Consider the following 24,122-nt stretch of genomic DNA (forward strand, 5'->3'; position numbering starts at 1 on the left):
ACAAACATATATACATATATACAGGTGCTGTGGGGAGGGGAAGGAGGTAAGGTCGGGGGGATGGGGATGGGAAGGAAAGGGAGACGAAGGAGGGGGCTCAGTGTGGGAAGGCCTCCTGGAGGAGGTGAGCTCTCAGTAGGGCTTTGAAGGGAGGAAGAGAGCTAGCTTGGCGGATGTGGGGAGGGAGGGCATTCCAGGCCAGGGGGAGAATGTGGGCCGGGGGTCGACGGCGGGACAGGAGAGAACGAGGCACAGTATTATTATTATTATTATTATTATTACCGTCAAAGGTCCTAGCAGCCCATGGGGCAGCCATGCAAATGAACAATCCCTCGCCTGCCCTCCTGGAAGAAAGTTTGGCCACTTCCGGTTTGGCTGCTGGATTCCAGCCAAAACTCAGGTGAGCCAGACCTGGAACAGGGTAATACCAGGGCACACTGAGCTAGGCTGGCCCAGGTCTTAGATTTCCAGTCCTTCAAACCTCTTGCAGTATGGCCTAGTGGAAAGAGCCTAGGCCTGGTAATCTGGGGACCTGGATTCTAATCCCAGCTCTACCACTTGCCGGCTGTTTTACCTTGGGCAAGTCATTTGAGAGCTCACCTCCTCCAGGAGGTCTTCCCAGACTGAGCCCCCTCTTTCCTCTCCCCCCGCCCTACCCATTTCCCCTCCCCACAATACCTGTATAAATGTTTGTACAAATTTATTACTCTATTTATTTTACTTGTACATATTTACTATTCTATTTATTTTGTTAATGATGTGTATCTAGCTTTACTTCTATTTATTCTGATGACATGACACCTGTCCACATGTTTTGTTTTGTTGTCTGTCTCCCCCTTCTAGACTGTGAGCCCATTGTTGGGTAGGGACTGTCTCTATATGTTGCCAACTTGTACTTCCCAAGCCCTTGGTACAGTGATCTGCACACAGTAAGCACTCAATAAATATGATTGAATGAATGAATGAATTTCACTTCTCTGTGCCTCAGTTTCCTCATCTGTCAAATGGAGATTCAATACCCATTCTCCCTCCTACTTAGAATGTGAGTCCTGTGTGGTTCAGGAACTGTGTTTGACCTAATTAGCGTGCATCTACCCCAGTATTTAGTACAGTACTTGGCACATAGAACTTAACAAAGATCATCATCATCATCATTAGTATTATTATTATTACTATTACAATTTCTTCCACCCTCACGGATGGCACCTGGAGAGTTTCCAGTACTCTACCAGTCTTGGCTATGGGAGGGAGAGTCAAGCAGAGGCATTCCCCTTCTGTTCCTAGTTTGGGCAGTGGCTAGTGAGTGGAAGGCAATCTGCTACAAGTCAAAACTCACCTATGTTGGGCAGCAGCAGCATGGGAGAAAATCGAAGCCAGAGACTCATTTACTGTGCGGAAGGAGGCAATGGTAAACCACTTCTGTATTTTTACCAAGAAAACTCTTTGGATCCACAACCAGAACGATTGCAGATGGAGGTGGGACATTCTGGGAGAAATGTGTCCATGGAGTCGCTATGGGTCGGAGGCGACTCAACACCTTAGGACAAGATATTGTAATTGCTTATCGATGAAGGAGGAGAAGCTTTCAGTGTGGCCCTGACTTTGTCCCTTTATTCACCCTCCCCTCCCAACTCCACAGCACTTTTGTCCATATCTGTCATTTTATTTATGTCCGTCATTCCCTCTAGGCTGTAAGCTTGTTGTGGGCAGGGAATGTGTCTGTTTACTGTTATATTGTACTCTCCCAAGTGTTCCATACAGTGCTCTGAATGAATTCTTAAGGACTAGCTCACAAACATATTCACTTCGCCTTGTTCCTTCTGTCTGTAAATTATTTTATTTTCTTTCTCTCCTGCTTGATTGGAAATTCCTCCAGGGCAAGAATGCTCTGCACACGTTCATTCATTCAATCATATTTATTGAGCGCTTACTGTGTGCAGAGCACTGTACTAAGCGCTTGGGAAGTACAAGTCAGCAACATATAGAGACGGTCCCTACCCAACAATGGGCTCACAGTCTAGAAGACACAGTAAGCTCTCAATAAATATAAATGACTGATTGACTAAATCAATGACTGTGATGACAGTGAGACGGTACGGCCTGACTATCCTGTATCTAGCCCAGCACTTGACGCACTGCTTGGCACGTCTTGTTTTGTTGTCCGTCTCCCCACTTCTTGACTGTGAGCCTGTTGTGGGATAGAGATTGTCTCTATTTGTTGCTGAATTGTACTTTCCAAGCACTTAGTACAGTGCTCTGCACACAGTAAGCCCTCAATAAATATGACTGACTGACTGACTGGGGCCGTTTTCCCAACTGGATGGATGACAGGAACCAGAGTCTCCTGGAATCTAATGCCAGCTCCCTGGCCATTCCCCTCAGCAGTCTAGAGAAAGTCAGTTTATCTCTTTCTGGTATTTATTAAGCATTTACTGAGTTCCAGAGACTGTAAGTTTATTGAGTGCCAACTGTGCGCAAATCACTATATTAAGAGACAAGAATAAAATTAACAGACAAGATCCTTGCCCTAGAGGAATTTCCAAACAAGCAGGAGAGAAAGACAATAAAATAATTTACAGACAGAAGGAACAAGGAAAAGTGAATATGTTTGTGAGCTAGTCCTTAAGAATTAGGGTATATAAGATATTCATTCATTCATTCATTCATTCAATCAATTGTATTTATTGAGCGCTTACTTTGTGTTATGCACTGTACTAAGTGCTTGTACTACTTAGACCGTGAGCCCCAAGTGGGACAGGGACAGTGACCCACCTGATTAACTTGTTTCTTCCCCAGAGCTTAAAACAGTGCTTGCCACATAGTCAGTCAGTAAATGCTCAAGAAATATCAATGATTGATTGATTGGTAATCGATCAATCAGTTGATCAATCATGTTTATTGAGCACTTACTATATGCAGAGCACTGTATTAAGCACTTGGGAGAGCACAATACATGCGAATTAGCAGACACGTTCTCTGGCCACAAGGAGCTCTCAGTTTAGAGGGGGAGACAGATGTTAATATGCATAAATACTTTATAATATATAATTTAAAGATGTGTACACAACTGCTGTGGGGTTGGGGGTAGGGCGATTATCAAATGCCCAAAAGTCACAGCTCGAAGTGCATAGACGACGCAGAGGGGAAAAGACGGCTTAATCGCGGAAGGCCTCTTGGAGGAGGTGTGATCTTAGTAATGCTTTGAAGGTGGAGAAAGTGGTGGTCTGGCGTAGGTGGGCGAGGAGGGAGTTCTGGGCTAGGGGGAAGATGTGGGTAAGGGGTTGGCAGTAAGATAGACAAGGATGGGGCACAGTGAGTAAGCTGGCACTAGAAGAGCGGAGTGTGCAGGTTGGGCTGTAGCAGGAAATCAGTGAGGCGAGGAAGAAGGGGACGAGCTGAACGAGCGCTTTAAAGCCGATGGTAAGGAGTTTTTGTTTGATGCGGAGGTGGATTGGAAGCCATTGGAGGTTCTTGAGAAGTGAGGAGACATGAACTGAATGAACATTGCTGTTGGTAAATGATTCATGCGGCAGATCAACAGGAAACTGGCTGAAAAGGAAGGTGAGAAACATTGAGAACCCTCTGGAATATCTAAAAATGCTTTATGGGACCTGACACACAAACTTTCTTGTTTCCAGTGATTGTGTCGCAGGTGGAATTCTTACCTACGGTAGAATTCCCTCATCTGTCTTACTGGAGTGAGTTCTTCTGGGCCTTGGTTTACCATCTGTGAGCATGCCTGTCTGCAGGCTGATTCTTAGGGAGTGTCTCACCTAGATTTCTTCAAAAACCTCTGTTTTAAACACGAGACCCCCTTCTGAACAGCCTCTCCTAAACATTTGTTGTTCGCTAATGGAAGTTTCTGGCCACTTGGAGGCCAGTTGCGAGAGTTTTTCCTGAACCTAATCCTCTTTCTGACAAACCAGTTCTCTCACTTGTCAAGGTCACCTTAATTTCTAAGGTGTTTGCTAGCCACCCACCTCAACCAGCATCTGGCACACACTTCCTGAACCTGTTCACTCCCCACCTGAGCCTCATCAGATACCACTGGGCCAAGGGCTGATTCCCATTGCCCATCGCTCCATGAGTCCTCTGAGTTGGCCCTAAGCCACTAATCCCTAATCTCTGAAAGCTACCATCCACTCAGTGGTAGACTGACCTTGAGGCTGTTCAGTTCAGACCGAACGTCCCCAGCTTGTGGACCAAAGCCTGATGCGAAATGGAATCCGAGCCTTTATCGATGACATCTTTAGCTTCTCCCTTATCTATAAGGCCTGTCACTCTGTCACAGATGGAAATGAAATTAGACTGACATGATCGGCTCTTCACAAAACTAGGTTGTTCTCTGCCCAGCACCGAACGCTCTCCTAGACAACTGAAATCGACTGTCGGCAGATTGGCTCCAAGATCTTTGCTAGGACCCAGGTTTGACTGGTTAGGTCCATTTTTCCCAAGATGTCTTCTTTCCTCCATTGTGCCCATTTCCAGTTTTCAGGGGTTTTTTATGGTATTTGTAAGCATTTACTACATGCCAGGCACTATGCTAAGCACTGGGGCAGACCCAAGTTAATCAGTTTGGACACATGAGGCTCAAAGTCATAATCCCCACTTTACAGATGAGGTAACTGAGGTGCAGAGAAGGGAAGCAACTTGCCCAAGGTCATCCAGTAGTCAAGTGGCCTAGTGGAGATTAGAACCCGGGTTCTTCTGACTCCTGGGCTATGCTTCTCTTCTAGTCTCCATGAATTCTACAAAGTGACAGCTACTGGTTCTCCAAAAATCACAAGCACTTAAACTGCATCATCATCATCATCTTCATCATCATCACCATCATCAACATCATTTCCAGTATAATATTGAGCACCTACTGGATGTCAACCACTGTCTAGACATGTGAAGAAGTCCCAAAAAAATAGAAGGCACATCCTCTGCCCTCAAGGAGCTTGTATTCTAATGAAGAAGACTGGCCCATACTACTATCATACATACAATGGGAACTGTGAGCTTCAACTGAAACCGGGACTGTGACCCACCTAATTTACCTGTAATAATAATAATAATAATAATGGCACTTATTAAGCGCTTTCTATGTGCAGAGCACTGTTCTAAGTGCTGGGGAGGTTACAAGGTGATCAGGTTGTCCCACGGGGGCTCACAGTCTTCATCCCTATTTTACAGATGAGGTAACTGGGGCACAGAGAAGTTAAGTGACTTGCCCAAAGTCACACAGCTGACAATTGGCGGAGCCAGGATTTGAACCCATGACCTCTGACTCCAAAGCCTGTGCTTTTTCCACTGAGCCACGCTGTTTCTCCACCTACCCCAGCATTTAGAACAGTGATTGGCACACAGTAAACACTTAATAAATATTATTATTATTATTGTTATTAACACAAGGAGGTCATTGTTAAAATTATGCACAGCAGGTATCACCCTATCATCCAGTGGTATTTATTGATACTGTGTGCAGAACCCTGTATTAAGCAGTTGAGAGAGTACAACAGAGTTGGTAATAATAATAATAATAATGTTGACATTTGTTAAGTGCTTACTATGTACAAAGCACTGTTCTAAGCGCTGGGGAGGATACAAGGTAATCAAGATTGTCCCATGTGGGACAGGAGCTGAATATCTAGAAGGGGAGACAGACATTAAAATATAAATAAATTACAGGATAAAGGGTCGAGGGTGGTAAGAAGGGATTGTAAGTTCGTATGCACGTAAGTGTGTTCTCCGCATAGTAAGCATTCAATAAATATCATTGATGGATTATGGGTGGTTAATTGGGTCATCCTGAGCAGGGCGGTGGGGATTTCTTAGGGAATAAGTGCTTCCTGGAGGTGGTTTTTTAAAAGGAGGGTGTTGAGGATGGGCAGGGACATAGTTGGGCAGGCTGCAGCGGGGAGGGAGTTCTATGCTGAAGGAAGGGCGAGCACAATGGCTCAGAGAAATATGAAGGTCGAGAGGGAAGTTCGGCTTGGAAGTTCACTTGGAAGGAGTAAAGAGGGCAATTAAGAAGCAGACAGGATTTGGACAGTCCTCAATCCCACGGTTAGGAGTTTAATAATAAGAGTTGTGATATTTGTTAAGTGCTAATAAGATGCAGAGCACAGGGATAAATGCAAGATAATCAGATCAGATGTGGTTCTGTTTCCCTTGATGCTCCAGGTCTAAGGAGGAGGTAGAACAGGAATTTAATCCTCATTTTCAGACGAGGAAACTGAGGCAAAGAGAAGTTACATGACTTGCCCAAGGTCCCACAGCAGGCAAGTGTAAGAGCCAGGATTAGTGCCCAAGTCTCCTGACTCTCAGCATTTCGCTCTTGCCACTAGGCCATGCTGCATTTATAATTGATGCTAGAAGGAAATGGGTCTTTGAAAGTATTTTACTCTCCCACACTTCCAAAGCCTTATTGAAGGCCCATCTCCTCCAAGAAGCCTTCCCTGACTAAGCCCTCATTTCCTCTTCTCCCACTCCCTTCTGAATCACCCTTGCCCTTGGATTTGTTCTTTTTATACAGCCCTCCTTCAGCCCCACAGAACTTATATACTTATCTGTAAGGTATTTATTTATATTAATGTCTGTCTTCCCTTCTAGACTGTGAGCTCATTGTGGGCAGGGAATGTGTCTGATGTTGTATTGTTCTCTCCCAAGTGCTTAATATAGTGCTTTGCACACAGTAAGTGCTCAATGAATATGATTATTATTATTACTACTACCAATAATGACTCTGTTATACTGTACTTTCCCAAGCACTTACTGAAGCGCTCCTCACACTGTAAGCACTTAATAAATATAATCGATTGCTTGATTTTAAGGCAGGAAAGTGATGCATTCTGAATGGCATTTTAGGAAGGTGATCCTGACAATCGATAGACTGAAGTGGAGAGAAGCTGGAGGAAAGGAAATCCAGTAAGAAGCAACTGGCCTGGAAAGGTCGTGATGGTGGAGTGGAAGGGGGAATTGAGGAAATCTGGTGGAGCAAAAACTGGAAGGATTTAAAGACTGGTTGTGAGAGGAGAAAGGCAGAGAGGACTTAAGGATGACCAGGAGGTTGCATTAATTGATTAAATAATTCATTTATTCATTCATATTTATTGAGCTCTTAATAATAATGATGATGATGGTATTTGTTAAGCGCTTACTATGTGCAAAGCACTGTTCTAAGTGCTGGGGAGGTTACAAGGTGATCAGTTTGTCCCATGTGGGGCTCACAGTCTTAATCCCTATTTTACAGATGAGGTAACTGGGGCACAGAGAAGTTGTGACTTGCCCAAAGTCACACAGCTGACAATTGGCGGAGCCGGGATGTGAACCCATGACCTCTGACTCCAAAGCCCGTCCTCTTTCCACTGAGCCATGCTGCTTCTCTTACTGTTTGCAGAGCACCATACTCGGTGCTCGGGAGAATACAGGAGAAGCAGCGTGGCTCAGTGGAAAGAGCCTGGGCTTTGGAGTCAGAAGTCATGGGTTCAAATCCTGGATCCACCAACTGTCAGCTGTGTGACTTTGGGCAAGTCACTTCACTTCTCTGGGCCTCAGTTCCCTCATCTGTAAAATAGGAATGAAGACTGTGAGCCCCCCCGTGGGACAACCTGATCACCGTGTAACCTCCCCGGTGCTTAGAACAGTACTTTGCACATAGTAAGTGCTTTATAAAGGTCATTATTATTATTATTATTACAATATAACAATAAACCAACACATTGCCTGCCCACAAAGAGTTTACAGTCTAGAGGAGGATTGAGACATTAATATAAATAAATAAATTACATGTATGTACATAAGTACTCTGGGGCTGGGAGGAGGGGATGAATAAAGGGAGCAAGTCAGGGTGATGCAGAAGGGAGTGGGAGAAGAGGAAAGGGGGGATTACGGGGACAGGAAGGATGGTGGTGTTGTCACCTGTGGTGGGAGGAGGACTAAGCTCAGCAGGGAAGATGAGATTGTTTTTTGCCATGACGAGTTTAAGGCGTCGGCCCGTCATCCTTCCGTCGTCACTGTCCCGGAGAGGAGGAAAGGTGAAGTTGTAGAGCAGGTAAGAGAGAGGTCAGGGCAGGTGAGGTCATGCTGGTTTAGAACACATTCAGATTATTCAAGTCACCTTCAATCAAGTTTTACCTCAGTTTAGTTGGGCATCCTCCCTTCTCCTTTCAGGGGTGGATTCAGTCGCTGTCTGATCAGTTGCTCCCTTTCCATAAAGTTTTTTATGGAAGATTTTAAAGAAAAAAAAAATTCTAGCAGCTTCTCTCAATCGATCAGTCAGTTGTACTTAGTGAGTACTTACTGAGGGCAGAGCACCGTTCTAAATGTTGTGGGCAGGGAATTTGTCTGTTTATTGCTTTATAGTACAGTACTCTGCACACAATAAGCGCTCAATAAATATGATTGAATGAATGAATGAATAAGCGCTTGGGAGTGTACAATACAACAGAGTTGGTAGACAAGTTCCCTGCCCTCAGAAAGCTTAGTCTAGAGTCTCTCCTTCTTCCCCACTGTTCCCCACAAAGATGGGAATGTGAGGTCCTCTGTTCCATGACATGACTGAATCTGAGCCTGGAGTTATAGAGGGACTCCTCGTTCATTTATTCATTCAATCGTATTTATTGAGTGCTTACTATGTGCAAAGCACTGTACTAAGTGCTTGGGAGGGTACAATATGCATCAGGGTCCAATTTGGTGGCGGAGCCTAGGGTTGGGGAAGGCCAGTTGGGTAACTCCTCACTGCAGTTCCCTCAGCTGTAAAATGGGGATTGAGAAAGTGAGCCGTTTGTGGGACAGAGACTGTGTCCAACTTGACTGTCTTGTATCTATCCCAGCACCTAGAAAAGTGACTGGCATACAGTAATAATAATAATAATGATATTTGTTAAGCACTTACTATGTGCCAGGCACTGTACTAAGCTCTGGGGTGGATAGAGAAGCAGCATGGCTTAGTGGAAAGAGCACGGGCTTGGGAGTCAGAGGTCATTGGTTCTCAACCCGGCTCCACTACTGGTCAGCTGTGTGACTTTGGACTAGTCACTTAACTTCTCTGGGCCTCAGTTAGCTCATCTCTAGAATAGGGATTAAGACTGTGAGCCCCATGTGGGACAACCTGATTACATTGTATATCCCCAGTGCTTAGAACAGTGCTTAGCACATAGTAAGAACTTAACAAATACCATTATTACTATTATTATTATTACAAGCAAATAAGGTTGGACATAGCTCCTGTCCCACATGGGACTCACAGTCTCAATCCCCTAGAAAAGCAGCGTGGCTCAGTGGAAAGAGCCCGGGCTTTGGAGTCAGAGATCATGGGTTCAAATCCCGGCTCTGCCAATTGTCAGCTGTGTGGCTTTGGGCAAGTCACTTCACTTCTCTGGGCCTCAGTTCCCTCATCTGTAAAATGGGGATTAAGACTGTGAGCCCCCCATGGGACAACCTGATCACCTTGTAACCTCCCCAGCGCTTAGAACAGTGCTTTGCACATAGTAAGCGCTTAATAAATGTCATCATTATTATTATTATTTACAGATTCATTCATTCAATCACATTTATTGAGTGCTTACTGTGTGCAGAGCACTGTACTAAGCGCTTGGGAAGTACAGATGAAGTAACTGAAGCCCAGAGAAGTGAACTAACTTGCCCGGGGTCACACAGCGGACAAGTGGCGGAGCTGGGATTAGAACTCATGACCACAGTAAGTGCTTAACAAATACCATAATTATTTATGACCCATCCCTGCCCTGGGCACTGGCTCCTATGACCCAGCCCTGCCCTGGGCACTGGCTCCTGGGAGTATCTTTCCACACCCCTGTGCTACACTTACTCCCGTCATTCATTCATTCAATTCAATTGTATTTCTTGAGCACTTACTGTGGCAGATCACTGTACTAAGCCCTTGGGAGAATACCATATAACAATATAACAGACACATCCCTGCCCACAACAAGCTTACAGTCTAGCTGAAGCCCCGGGGGGCAGTCAGGAAGGCTCCTTCCCCTCCCCACATCACCTGTATATATGTATATATGTTTGTACATATTTATTACTCTCCCCCTTCTAGACTGTGAGCCCACTGTTGGGTGGGGACCATCTCTATATGTTGCCAACTTGTACTTCCCAAGCGCTTAGTACAGTGCTCTGCACACAGTAAGCGGTCAATAAATACAATTAAATGAGTGAATGAATGAATAAAGGCCAGCCTAGAGACAGTAGTGACTCCCAGCTCTTCTCTGCATCCACCAGCAGCCCTGACCAGTCCCCCCTGAGGAAGCCCCGGGAAGGTCTCCCGGCCCCAGGACCACTGAAATAATAATTATTTATTATAATAATAATAAAGGCAATATTACTTTGTACTTTGTGCCAAGCACTGTATCAACCCCTAGGTTAGATACATGATAATTAGCTCCCACATGGGGCTCACAGTCTAAGTAGGAGGGATAACAGATATTGAATCCCCATTTTGCAGATGAGGGAACTGAGGCACAGAGAATTAAAATGACTTTGAGCCCCATGTGAGACAGGGACTGCGTCTAACCTGATTAGCTTGAATCTACCCCTGTGCTTAGTAAAGTGCCTGGCACATAGTAAACACTTAACAAATACCATAAAAAAAAAAACTTGCCTAAGGTCTCACGGCAGACAAGTGGCAACAACACCACTATCCTCCCTATTTCACAAGCCCGTAACTTGGCATTATCCTGGACTCATCTCTCTCATTCCACCCATAGATTCAATCTGTCATCAATTCCTGCCTTTTCTTCCTTCACAACCTCTCCAGAATCCAGCCCTTCTTTGCCATCCAAAATGCCACCACGCGAATCCAAGCACTGATTGTATCCCTCCTTGACAACTGCATCAGCCTCCTAGCTGACCTCCCCGTTTCCTGTCTCTACATTCTCCAGCCTATACTTCACTCTGCTGCCAGGATCACTTTTCTAAAAAAATTTCAGTTCATATTTCCCCACTCCTCTAAAACCTCCGATTTTTTCCCGTCCACCTCTGCATCAAACAGAAACTCCTTACCATCGGCTTTAAGGTGCACAGTCAGTTCTCCCCTTCTTACCTTTGCTTCACTGATCTCCTACAACAACCTAGCCTACTTCACTCCTCTAATGACAACGTGGCTCAGTGGAAAGAGCACAGGCTTTGGAGTCAGAGGTCATGGGTTCAAATCCCAGCTCCGCCAATTGTCAGCTGTGTGACTTTGGGCAAGCCACTTCACTTTGTACCTCAGTTACCTCATCCGGAAAATGGAGATTAAGACTGTGAGCCCGCCATGGGACAACCTGATCACCTTGTAACCTCCGCAGCGCTTAGAACATATGCTTTGCCCATAATAAGCGCTTAATAAATGCTGTTATTATTATTATTATCTATCCCACTACGGACCCCTGGTTCACATCCTCCCTCTGGCCTGAAACAAACTCCCCCTTCAAAAATGATAGATAATGCCTCTTCGCACTTTCCAAACCTTATTAAAATCACATCTCCTTCATGAAGCCTTCCTCAAGTCCTCGTTTTCCTTTCTCCCTCTCTTTGCTGTGACTCCTATGCACTTGGATCTGTATTCCTTAGCACTTGATATTCACCCCACCCTCAGTCCCACAGCACAACACATATCCTTGACATTTTCCCCCCATCTTTGGCCTGTCTCCCCTCTAGATCCTTGTGGGCAGGGATCGTGACCACCAACTCTGTTGAACTGAACTCTCCCAAGCACTCAGTACATTGCCCTGCCTCAGAGAGCATTCAATAAAAACCACTGATTGATTGATTGAAGGCTTTGGGCTAATTGGATGCTAGATGGCTCTGCCCAGGTCCCAACCAAGAGGTCAGCTCCAACCAGGTTAAGGAACTGGGTTAAACGGAGGAAGGTGGGTGGATTCCCTGAATCCTCCACACTTCAAGCTCACTGTGGGCAGAGAATGCAACTACCACCTCTAATATATGGATATATTATACTCTCCCAAGCCCTCAGAACAGTGCTCCGTGCACAGTAAGCAATCCATAAATACCACTGATTGATTCACTGATTAAAATCACATCTTCTCCAAGAGGTCTTCCCTGACAGCCCTCATTTCCCTCTCATTCATTCATTCATTCATTCAATCGTATTTATTGAGTGCCTACTGTGTGCAGAGCACTGTACTAAGCACTTGGAAAGTACAATTCGACAATAGAGACAATCCCTATCCAACAACGGGCTCAGTCTAGAAGGAGGAGACAGACAACAAAACAAAACAAGGAGACTGGCATCAATAGCATCAGAATAGATTAAAAGAATTATAGATATGTACACATTATTAATAAAATAAATAGAGTAATAAAAATGTACAAATATAAAGTGCTGGGGGGCAGGGAAGGGGGTAGAGCAGAGGGAGGCAGTGGGGGTGATGGGGAGGGGAGGAGGAGCAGAGGAAAAGGGGGGCTCAGTCTGGGAAGGCCTCCTGGAAGAGGTGAGCTCTCAGTAGGGCTTTGAAGAGGGGAATCAATCAATCAATCAATCAATCGTATTTATTGAGTGCTTACTGTGTGCAGAGCACTGTACTAAGTGCTTGGGAAGTACAAGTTGGCAACATACAGAGATGGTGCGTACCCAACAGTGGGCTCACAGTCTAGAAGAGGGAGACGGAGAACAAAACAAAACATATTAACAATAAAAATAAGTAGAATAGATATGTACAAGTAAAATAAATAAATAAATAGAGAGCTAGTTTGGCAGATGTAAGGAGGGAGGGCATTCCAGGCCAGAGGAAGGACGTGGGCCAGGGGTCGACGGTGGGACAGGCGAGAATGAGGCCTAGTGAGGAGGATAGCGGCGGAGGAGCGGAGGGTGTGGGCTGGGATGGAGAAGGAGAAAAGGGAGGTGAGGTAGGAGGGGGCGAGGTGCATCGCCCATGGTTGGTACCGTAACCTTTAAGCACTTGATACTCACCTCACCCTCATCCCTGAAGCACTTCCATACATTTCTGTAATTTATTTTGATGTCTGTCTCCCCCTCTAGACCTTAAACTCTTTGTGGGCAGGAATGTGCCTACCATCTGTACTCTAGAGTGCTCTGCATTCAATAAATAAACAAGTGTTCAATAAATGCGACTGATTGATTGGGGAGGTTCCATCTTCTAGGTGTGGATCAATCTCCTCGCTGGGATTGAGATACCTGGTGAAAGTAAGACCCCCACCTTGCCCAGGTCCCCATTTTCTCTGTCCCATAATGTTCCTCTCCACTCATGTGTCAGAGATCAAATCCCCACCCCAACACTGGCCTGTTCCCCCCAACCCCAAGTTTCCTATCAGAGCTCTCGCACAACACTGGGGGAGACCCTTGTATGTTTTTCAAATTAATGCAATTAAGAGCATTAAAGTTTCTGAACGATGGAGTTTTTTCATTTTCCTTTTATTTGATTAGAGAAATTCCCACCGCAGTTTCAACAAATGAAACCCAGACCCGGCTCCATTGTTCCGCGGCTTTCATGAGAATGTGTTACCTTTCAATCTCACACACTAATGTGTTTAGAGTTACAGTCCTCCCCCCACCCCGCCCCCCCGGGCGGCTGCAGGAAGGATCTTGGAGCCTTGATTAAAGCGGCCTTCCTAGGCCAAGAATGTGGGCTCCTCTGTGTGTGTGTGTGTGTGTGTGTGTGTGTGTGTGTGTGTGTGTGTGTGTGTGTAGTGTGTGTGTATGTATGTGTGTGTGTGTGTTTTTGTGTCCCTCAGGGCCAGGACAGATGCAGGGGGCAACCTTGGACATGGGAATTCGCTTAGGCCATGCTGGGTCTCTGGGTTGTGTCTGGGTGTGATTACACGCCCCTCTCTTCCTCTTCCTTTCCTCCCTTCCTCCTTCCTTCCTCCCTTCCCGCTTCTCTTCCCCTTGCAGCACTCTCCCTTTGTCCTCCCTCTCTCTCTTCCTCTCTCATCCTCCCTCCCTCCTCAAATCCACAAATGCCTCTGCCACACTTCAAAGCCTTCCTGAAGGCCCATCTCCTCCAAGAGGCCTTCCCAGGTTAAGCCCTACTTTTCCTCATCACCCTGACTTGCTCCTTTTGCTTTTCCCCCTCTCCCATTTATTGTCGTATTGTACTTTCCCAAGCACTTAGAACAGTGCTCTGCACACAGTAAGTGCTTAATAAATACGATTGAATGAATGAATGAATCTTCTCCCTTTCTACCCCCTTCCTCCTCTCTCCCCCACTCTCTCTCCTCTCCTTCTCTCTTACTTTCTCTTCCTCTCCCTCTCCCCCCTTCTTCTTCCCCTCTCCCCCACTCTCTCCCTTCCCTCTCTTCCTCTCCCCCTCTTTCCCTTTTTCTCCTCCTTTTCCCTCACCCCCACTCATCGTCCTTCTTTCTCCCACACTCTTCTTCCCCTCTCCTCCACTCCACCCCACTCTCTCCCTTTCCTCTCTCTCTGTCCCTCATTTTCCTTCTTTTCCCCTTCTCATTCTCCTTCTTGATCACTTTCTCCCATCCCCTCACCATATTCTCTCTCCTCTCTTTCCTTCCATTCCTCGTTCTCCCTCTCGTTCCATCACTCTCCCTCATTATCCTTCTCTCTCACTTATTATCCTCTTTTCTTCTCCACTTCTCTTTCACTCTCTCACTGTATCTGTCCATCTCTCTCCCTCTCTCCATTTCTCCTCTCCCTGTTCGAACCCACTCTCTCTCCCTCTCTTCCCCTCTCCCCCCATTCTCCTCTTCCCCCCCTTTCTTCCTTTACTTCTCTCTCTCTCTGTCCCTTTCCCTCTCTCTCTGCCCCTACTCCTTCCCCTCTCTCCCACTCCTCTCTGTCAACATCCCCGCCATCATGCCTTTGGCAGTTTGCCCTTTCTCCACTCTTCTCTCTCCCTCCCTCTCTCTCTCTCCCTCCAGGGTAGCATCAGAAAATCACCCCAGTTCCTCTGATCACAGTCTCCAAGGTGAAGACCTAGGTTGGGGCTGAAAGTTAAAAACTGATTATAGGAACAGGAGAAGGAAGAGAGGCGGGCGGGGGGAGGGATCATAACCCCTGTTAACCGATGTGATTAGAGCCAAATTGAAACAGGATGTTAAAATGGTGGGGCTGCCGCCACTGCTGCTGCTGCTGCTGTCCTCCCCAAGTCACCAAAGCCCAGACCAAAGAGGCCCGATTCCTCAACCCATTCTGGGTTCTGATCATTCATTCATTCATTCAATCATATTTATTGAGTGCTTACTGTGTGCAGAGCACTGGGAAGTACAAGTTGGCAACATCTAGAGGCGGTCCCTACCCAACAACGGGCTCACAGTCTAGAGGGGGGAGACAGACAACAAAACAAAACATGTGGACAGGTATCAAGCCACCAGAATAAACAGAAGTAAAGCTAGATGCATATCATTAACAAAATTAATAGAATAGTAAATATGTACAAGTAAAATAGAATAATAAATCTGTACGAACATATATACAGGTGCTGTGGGGAGGGGAAGGAGGTAGGGCCGGGAGGATGGGGAGGGGGAGAGGAAAGAGGGGGCTCAGTGTGGGAAGGCCTCCTGGAGGAGGTGAGCTCTCAGTAGGGCTTTGAAGGGAGGAAGAGAGCTAGCTTGGCGGATGTGCGGAGGGATCCAAAAACAGAGGCCCGTCCTCTGTCCCCATGGCCCAGAAAACAGAGGCCATTCATTCATTCATGCATTCATTCATTCAATCATATTTATTAAGCGCTTACTGTGTGCAGAGCACTGCACCAAGTGCTTGGGAAGTACAAGTCGGCAACATATAAAGGCCGTCCCTGCCCAACAACAGGCTCACAGTCTAGAAGGGGGAGACAGACAACAAAACAAAACATGTAGACAGGTGTCAAAATCGTCAGAACAAATAGAGTTGACTCAGCCAGATCTTTGCACAGCCCATACCTGCAGCCCAGACTTGAAGGCCTAAGAGAAATCAGACTATGGGCAACCATTCCAAATAAAATCATGATCAACTGGCAACTCCACCACCTCCAATGGCTGTGGAATGTTCTGTCACTAAGGAGCAGCGTGGCTTAGCGGAAAAAGCCCTGGCTTTGGAGTCAGAGGTCAGGGGTTCAAATCCCTGCTCCGCCAAATGTCAGCTGTGTGACTTTGGGCAAGTCACTTCACTTCTCTGGGCCTCAGTTCCCTCATCTGTACAATGGGGATTAAGACTGTGAGCCCCCCATGGGACAACCTGATCACCTTGTAACCTTCACCAGAGCTTAGAACAGTGCCTTGCACATAATAAGCGCTTAATAAATGCCATCATTATCCCCTTCTAGACTGTGAGCCCGTTGTTGGGTAGGGACCGTCTCTATATGCTGCCAACTTGTATTTCCCAAGCACTTAGTACAGTGGTCTGCACACAATAAGTGCTCAATAAATATGATTGAATGATGAATGAATGAATGACTGTCTCTATATGCTGCCAACTTGTACTTCCCAAGCGCTTAGTACAGTGCTCTGCACAGAGTAAGTGCTCAATAAATATGATTGAATGAATGAATGAATGAATGAATGAATGAATGAATGAGAAGGGCTGGGGGAAACTGTCAGGGGCTGATGTGTAGGCGGGATCCCATTTCCCAGTGCAGCCAATAATGCCCTGCTGACTCCATCACCTGGAAGTAACCCCCCAAGCCCCCTCCACCTAAGCCCCTTCATGAATCCAGGCTAAAGGCACCCATTGACTGAATGTTGATTGCTCGAAGGGAGCGGTGGCCTACAGGTTCCTTGCTCTCTGTGTAATTTATTTATTTATATTCATGTCTGTCTCCCTCTCTAGACTGTAAGCTCCTTGTGGACAGGGTGTGTGCCTAGAGAAGCAGCCTGGCATAGTAGTTAGAGCACGGGGCTGGGAATCAGAATGTCATGGGTTCTAATTCTGGCTCTGCCACATGTCTGCTGTGTGACCTTGGGCAAATCACTTTGCTGCTGTGGGTCTCAGTTACTTCATCTGTAAAATGGGGATTGAGACTGTGAGCCCCATGTGGGACAGGGACTGCATCCAAGCCCATTAGTTGGTATCCACTCCAGTGCTTGGAGCGTCCAACCTGATTAACTTGTATAAGTGCTTAACAAATGTCATCATTATTATTGTTATTACTCTCCCAACAACTTAGCACAGTGCTCTGCACACAGTGAGTGCTCAATAAACACAATTGGTTGATCTTCATAATAGTAATAATAATGTTGATATTTGTTAAGCACTTACTATGTGCCAAGCACTGTTCTAAGCCTTGGGGTAGATACAAGGTAATCAGGTTGTCCCACGTGGGGCTCACAGTCTTAATCCCCATTTTACAGATGAGATAACTGAGGCCCAAAGAAGAGAAGTGACTTGCCCAAAGTCACACAGTCGATAATAATAATAATGATGGCATTTGTTAAGCGCTTACTATGTGCGAAGCACTGTTCTAAGCGCTAAGGGGGATATAAGGTGATCAGGTTGTCCCACGTGGGCTCACAGTCGTCATCCCCATTTGACAGATGAGGTAACTGAGGCTCAGAGAAGTGAAGTGACTTGCCCAAGTCACTTAGCAGACATGAGGCAGAGTAAGGATTAGGGGTGGCGGAGCAGGGATTAGAACCCATGACCTCTGAATCCCATGTTTGTGCTCCTGCCACTAAGCCACACCGCTTCATCTGCCCCTCCCTGAGCAGAGAGCACTTCCTTTCCCCCACGAGGGTCCTCTGTCCCTCAGAATAACACTCCAAGCTAGCCCACTGGCCTGGAGAAGGGAAGTAGGGATGGAGTCACTGCTGCCTTGCAAACAGCCACCTCACCTAAGGTAGGTAATCATTTATACGTGGCAAGTCATAAAGAAGGATGATTTTATTCATTCTTGTTCCCCTTGGGGGAGAGTATGTGGGCTGGCCAGCTAGCCGGTCACTTTGGGGCACTTACTCACAGGACCTGAGTTAATGGACCAGATTAAATTTTCCCTTTACCAATCAAGAGAGCCTGCGGTTCTCTGTCCTCCAGCTCCTGGTAGGTCTGACCCTCCTGAACTGGTCCCCGCCTCCCATTCCTCTTCCCAGGAGAAGCTGACCTATGGGGACTAGATAAACAAAGAGAACTGGAAAGTGGAAGGATGAAGGATGAGTAAGAAAGACTGGGGAGCAGCAGAATCTGGAGACCAGCCTCTGCCCTTTCCCTGTTACCCATCCCAATGGCTCCAATTCCTCAACCACCACGGCCCTCGCCCCTCCATGGGTCTGTCTTCTTCTAGACCATGTGGGAGTTTATGGGGGCAAAGGTGGCACAGTCCCTGCACTTGAGGAACTTACGCTCTTAATGACCCATCCTCAAGGAATGTGTTTCTGTACTTCATTTTCACAAACCACTTTATGTTGGAAAACAGCAGGAAGTGAATTCCCTTTCCCTGATGGAGACAAAGGTGAGCTATTTTTCTCTCGCGTTAATAATAATAATGGTATATGTTAAGCGCTCACTATGTGCAAAGCACTGTTCTAGACACTGGGCGGATACAAGGTGAGCAGTTTGTCCCATGTGGGGCTCATAGTTTTAATCCCCATTTTTCAGAAGAGGGAACTGAGGCACAGAGAAGTTAAGTGACTTGCCTAAAGTCACACAGCTGATAAGTGGTGGAGCCAGGATTAGAACCCATGACCTCTGACTCCCAAGTTTGGGGTCTTTCCACTGAGCCATGCTGCTTCTCTCGTTGAGTGAATTCCCAACAGGCTCCCTTTCCCCGATTTGTTATCGGTACTCCTTCCTGCAGCTGGATTAATAGTGCTGGCAATATGTTGCCAACTTGTACTTCCCAAGCGCTTAGTACAGTGCTCTGCACACAGTAAGCGCTCAATAAATACGATTGATTGGTTGATTGATTGATTGATTGCTGGGACCTCCTAATTTAGCCAGCAGGGCTCTCTGCCTCAGCCCAAGTGCCCTTCCTCTCACTCTTCCTCACATCCCATCTCTGTCTTCCCCTTTTAGACTGTGAGCCCACTATTGGGTAGGGACTGTCTCTATACGTTGCCAATTTGTACTTCCCAAGCGCTTAGTACAGTGCTCTGCACATAGTAAGCGCTCAATAAATACGATTGATGATGATGATGATGATCCCTTTTCCCGTCTTCAAAGCCCTTCTGAAACCATATCTCCTCCAGGAGGCCTTCTCCAATTAACCTCTCCTCTCCCCACACTGTATCGCCCAAATTCCACCCCACCACTTCCGTGTCACCTAAAACAAGCAGCTTGGCTTAGAGAAGTAGTGTGGTTTAGTGGCTAGAGCCCAGGCCTGGGAGTTAGAAGGTCATGAGTTATAATCCCAGCTCTGACACTTGTCTGTTATATGGCCTTGGGCAAGTCATTTCACTTCTCTGGGCCTCAGTTACCTCATCTGGAAAACGGGGATTAAGAGGGTGAGCCCATGTGGGACAGGGATTGTGTCCAACCTGATTACCTTGTACCTACCCCAGTGTTTAGAACAGTGCTTGGTGCATAGTAAGCGCTTAACAAGTACCATAATTACTATTAACAGGTGCCATAATTATTATGTAAGCAGTTAAATGTTCATGACCCCTGCCAGAGTACTTACGTACATCTAGCTTCATTTCTATTTGTTCTGACGACTTGACACCTGTCCACATGTTTTGTTTTGTTGCCTGTCTCCCCCTTCTAGACTGTGAACCCATTGTTGGGTAGGGACCGTCTCTATATGTTGCCAACTTGTACTTCCCAAGTGCTTAGTACAGTGCTCTGCACACAGTAAGCGCTCAATAAATACGATTGAATGAATGAATGTCTTTTCTTTATGATATTTGTTAAGTGTTTACTATGTGCCAGGCAGTATATTAAAGTGCTGGGGTAGATACAAGTTAATCAGGTTGAACACAGTCCCTGTCCTACACAGGGCTCACAGTCTTAATGTCCATTTCACAGATGAGGGAACTGAGGCACAGAGAAGTTAAGTGACTTGCCTAAGGTTACCCGGCAGACAAGTGGAGGAGCCAGGATTAGAACTCAGGACCTTGGACTCCCAGGCTGATGCTTCATCCAGTAGGCCACGCTGCTTCTCATCTTAGATTCATTCCTTCATTCATTGGATCATATTTATTGAGCATTTACTGTGTGCAGAGCACTGTACTAAGCGCTTGGAAAGTACAATTCGGCAACAGATAGAGACAGTCCCTACCCAACAATGGGCTAATAGTCTAGAAAGGGGAGACAGACAACAAAACAAAACAAGTAGTTTAATTATGTACTTTCCCAAGTGCTAGTACAGTGCTCTGTAATCAGTGGGCACCCAATAAATAGGACTTAGTGATCAATTGCCTCTCTACACAGCTGGGCAAATACACTGAGAAGCAGCATGGCCTAGTAGAAAGAGCACACGTCTTGGGAGTCAGAAGATCTGGGTTTTAATCCCAGTAGTGGAACTACTACTAGTACTAGTTCCCAGTAGTGGAACTACTTGCCTGCTGTGTGAGGTTGGGCAAGTCACTTTGCTTCTCTGTGCCTCAGTTCCCTCATCCGCAAAATGGAGTTTCAATACCTGTTCAACTTCCTGTTTATTCATTCACTCATTCAATTATATTTATTGAGCGCTTACTGTGTGCAGAGCACTGTACTAAGCGCTTGGGAAGTACAAGTTGGTAACATAATATTTAGACTGCGAGCCCCGTGTGGAAACTGATTATCTTGAAACTAGCTAGCCCAGCGCTTGGTACATAGTAAGCATTTAACAAATACTATTATTATTATATTGTCATTCATTCAATCGTATTTATCAAGCGTTTACTGCGTGTTTAAGGGACTGTACTAAATGCTTACCATATTGGCTCCACATCACCAACTGCCCTGCTTCCAACATGCTCTATACTTGCCTGACCTCGGCGACTTAGGCTGCGGCCAAGTGTCCGGACAATCGGTCACACTGTCTCCTCAGGAACGAGCACCCCCTCTCCTCCTCTGAACCATCGAGAAGACTCCAACCTTCTAGATTATAAACTCGTCCTCTAGATTGTAACTTTGTTGTGGGCAGGGATTGTGTCTGCTCTGTTGTTGTGTTGTATTCTCCCAAGCACTTAGTGCAGTGCTCTGCACACAGTAAGAGCTCAATAAATACGATAAATAGGACTAATTGATCGATCGTCCGTCATGGCGGGGGGAAAGGAAAGCATCCACAAGCGCAAGGCCTCCACAAACCCTGGGGAAACTAGACTGTGAGCCTGTTGTTGGGTAGGGGCCGTCTCTATAGGTTGCCGATTTGTATTTCACAAGTGCTTAGTACAGTGCTCTGCACACAGTAAGTGCTCAATAAATACGGTTGAATGAACGAATGAGTGGTGGCTGCTGTAACGGTCGCTGTGGCCGCGGTTCCACCTTTGACTCTGGGCCATGAGGAGCCTGAAATTCCCCTCCTCCAGCCACTGCAACCTGCTGATTTTTACTCTCATTTTGTCTATTTAGTGTATTTGTCTTCTTTTATGCTCTCCTAGTATTCTATTGTTTCATCACTCCTTATGTATCTGTCACCAGTCCCCTCACTCGCTTTTGAGTTTTAGACAGTCATGTGTAGTCTTTCCCAGCTTTTAGTGCAGTGCTCTGCACCCGGCAGCATGGCTTAGTGGTTAGAGCACAGGCCTGGGAATCAGAAGGACCTGGGTTCTATTCCTGGCTCAGAGAAACAGCGTGACTCAGTGGAAATAGCACGGGCTTTGGAGTCAGAAGTCATGGGTTCAAATCCCAGCTCCGCCAACTGTCAGCTGGGTGACTTTGGGCAAGTCACTTAGCTTCTCTGTGCCTCATTTACTTCATCTGTAAAATGGGGATTAAAACAGTGAAGTCCCCCGTGGGACAACCTGATCATCTTGTAACCTCCCCAGTGCTTAGAACAGTGCTTTGCACATAGTAGCGCTTAACAAATACCATCATCATCCACCATATCTGCTGTGTGACCCTGGGCAAGTCACTTAATTCTCTAGGCCTCAGTTATCTCACTTGTAAAATGGGGATTAAGAGTGTGAGCCCTGTGTGGGACAGGGACTGTGTCCAACCTGATTAACTTGGATCTTCCCTAGTATTTAGAACAAGTGTTTGGCACATAGTAAGCACTTAACAAGTACCATTATTATTATTATTATTATTATTATTATTATTATTATTACTCTTACTACTATTCTTGCCAAATTCGACTTGCCGCCCACTCTGGCTGCCTATTCAGGGGTTCATCAGATGAAAATGGGGTAAAGGGAGCCCTGGTTCCCTGCAGCCCTGTGGAAAGGGTGGAAGGGTGTGGGGCAAGTGAACCCTCATGGATCTCACACTGGGAAACAGGCAGCTCCCGTCCTGTCCTATTGAGGCCCGGTTTGTGGCCCCCTCGGGTGGACAGCCTGAAGAGAGGAAGACCCCTGAAAACTCCCCTGTGAAGCCGAGTCCCATCTGTGGACCCCGATCAATCGATCGATCGGTGTAATAAACACTGTATTAACGTATACAACCGAGTTGGCAGACACATTCCCTGCCCATAGGGAGCTTACAGTTTAGAAGCAGCGTGGCTCAGTGGAAAGAGCCCGGGCTTTGGAGTCAGAGGTCAGGGGTTCAAATCCTGACTCTGCCAATTGTCAGCTGTGTTACTTTGGGCAAGTCACTTCACTTCTCTGGGCCTCAGTGACCTCATCTGTAAAATGGGGATGAAGACTGTGAGCTCCCCGTGGGACAACCTGATCACCTTGTAACCTCCTCAGAGCTTAGAACAGTGCTTTGCACATAGTAAGTGCTTAATAAATGCCATCATTATTATTATTATTATAATTAGAACAGTGCTTTGCACATAGTAAGCACTTAATAAAATGCCATCATTATTATTATTATTATTATTATTTAGAAGGAGAGATGATGATGATGATGGTATTTGTCAGTGCTTACTATGTGCCCAGCACTGTTCTAAGTACTGGGGTAGATACAAGGTAATCAAGTTGTCCCACGTGGGGCTCACAGTCTTAGTCTCCCTTTTAATAATAATAATGTTGGTATTTGTTAAGCGCTTACTATGGGCCAAGCACTGTTCTAAGTTCTGGGGTAGATATAAGGTCATGAGGTTGTCGCATGGGGCTCACAGTCTTCATCCCCATTTTAAAGATGAGGAAACTGAGGCACAGAGAAGTTAAGTGGCTTGCTCAAGTTCACATAGCTGACAAGTGGCGGAGCCGGGATTAGAACCCACGACCTCTGACTCCCAAGCCCGGGCTGTTTCCACTAAGCCACGCTGCTTCTCATAACTAGAGTGTTGATGCCATCCAATACCCTCTCATTATTTATTTATATTAATGTCTGTCTCTACCTCTAAAGTGTAAGCTCACTGTGGGTAGGGAGCATATCTATCAGCTAAGCTATATTGTACTCCTCAAGCCCTTAGCACGGTGCTCTGCTTATAGTATGTCCACAATAAATATGATTGATTGATTTAGTCTGCTTGCCTGACACATTGCTACAAGTATCCTCAAGTTTCCTCTGCTCCCCTCCCTAACTGCCACCTTCAATTACTTGCTCTCCAGTGGCTTCTTCGCTACTGCTTTCAAACATGCCTAAGTCTCCCCTTTCCTAAAAACCCTCTCTTAACCCCACAGCTCCCTCCAGTTATCACCCCATCTCCCTCCTGGCATTCCCCTCCAAACTCCTTGAGTGAGTTGTCTACACCGGCTGTCTCAAATTCCTCTCCTGCAATTCTCTCCTTGATCCCCTCTCATCTGGCTTTCATCCCCTTCACTCCAGAGAAACGGCCCTCTCAGAAGTCACCAATGATCTCCTTCTTGCCCAATCCAGGGGCCTCTACTCCATCCAAATCCTCCTCGACCTCTCAGCTGCCTTTGACACTGTGGACCACCCCATTCTCCTGGAAACATCCAACCTTGGCTTTACTGACATTATCCTCTTCTGGTTCTCCTCCTATCTCTCCGGCCGCTCATTCTCAGTCTCTTTCTCGGGCTTCTCCTCTGCCTCCCACCAACTGTGGGGGTCCCCCAAGGTTCAGTTCTGGGTCCCCTTCTATTCTTCATTTACAGCCACTCCCTTGGAGAACTCATTTGCTCCCATGGTTTCAACTACCACCTCTATGCAGATGATTCCCAAATCTACATCTCCAGCCCTGATCTCTCTCCCTCTCTCCTGTCTCGCATTTCTTCCTGCCTTCAAG

The 24,122-nt window shown here is 46.3% G+C and overlaps 1 non-coding gene across 1 annotated transcript; it reads left to right on the plus strand.

The window, feature by feature from the left end:
- The first annotated feature begins 1,188 nt into the window (after positions 1-1,188).
- LOC119934320 lies at positions 1,189-1,326 on the plus strand. Its single transcript, XR_005452908.1, has one exon. It is a non-coding gene; the product is annotated as a small nucleolar RNA SNORA7 (small nucleolar RNA).
- Positions 1,327-24,122: the final 22,796 nt, after the last annotated feature.

This window comes from Tachyglossus aculeatus, chromosome 1, assembly GCF_015852505.1.
Source record: "Tachyglossus aculeatus isolate mTacAcu1 chromosome 1, mTacAcu1.pri, whole genome shotgun sequence".
Classification (NCBI taxonomy): Eukaryota; Metazoa; Chordata; class Mammalia; order Monotremata; family Tachyglossidae; genus Tachyglossus; species Tachyglossus aculeatus.